At 50.9% G+C, this 352-nt stretch overlaps 1 pseudogene; it reads left to right on the top strand.

Moving 5' to 3' along the window:
* LOC147102038 (5S ribosomal RNA) lies at positions 1 to 119 on the top strand (annotated as a pseudogene).
* Positions 120 to 352: the final 233 nt, after the last annotated feature.

Here is a 352-nt window from a genome sequence, read left to right as displayed (position 1 = left end):
GCCTACGGCCACACTAGTCTGAAAACGCCCGATCTCGTCTGATCTCGGAAACTAAGCAGAGTCAGGCCTGGTTAGTACTTGGATGGGAGACTGCCTGGGAATACCAGGTGCAGTAGGCTTTTGCGGCCACCAGAGGCTGCTCACAGCTCTGCACACTCACGCTGCCGTTAATCAATCAACAACCTTTTCGCTGCTCACTCCTGCACAGTCTCTCTCGCTCTCTCTCTCTCGTTTGACCATTTTTTTCTTCACATTCTCCTGTTGCAACACAAAGGCAAGGGGTTCGAGACAGGGGGGGAAAAAGCAGAAGAAAATATAATAGCAAAGAAACACACACTGGCAGAGGGACATC

This window comes from Somniosus microcephalus, chromosome 22 (assembly GCF_052327205.1).
Source record: "Somniosus microcephalus isolate GS21.2 chromosome 22, FLI_Smic_1.0, whole genome shotgun sequence".
NCBI lineage: Eukaryota > Metazoa > Chordata > Chondrichthyes > Squaliformes > Somniosidae > Somniosus > Somniosus microcephalus.
The sequence above is the reverse complement of the archived record's forward strand: the minus strand, read 5'-3'. Positions and strand labels throughout refer to the sequence as shown.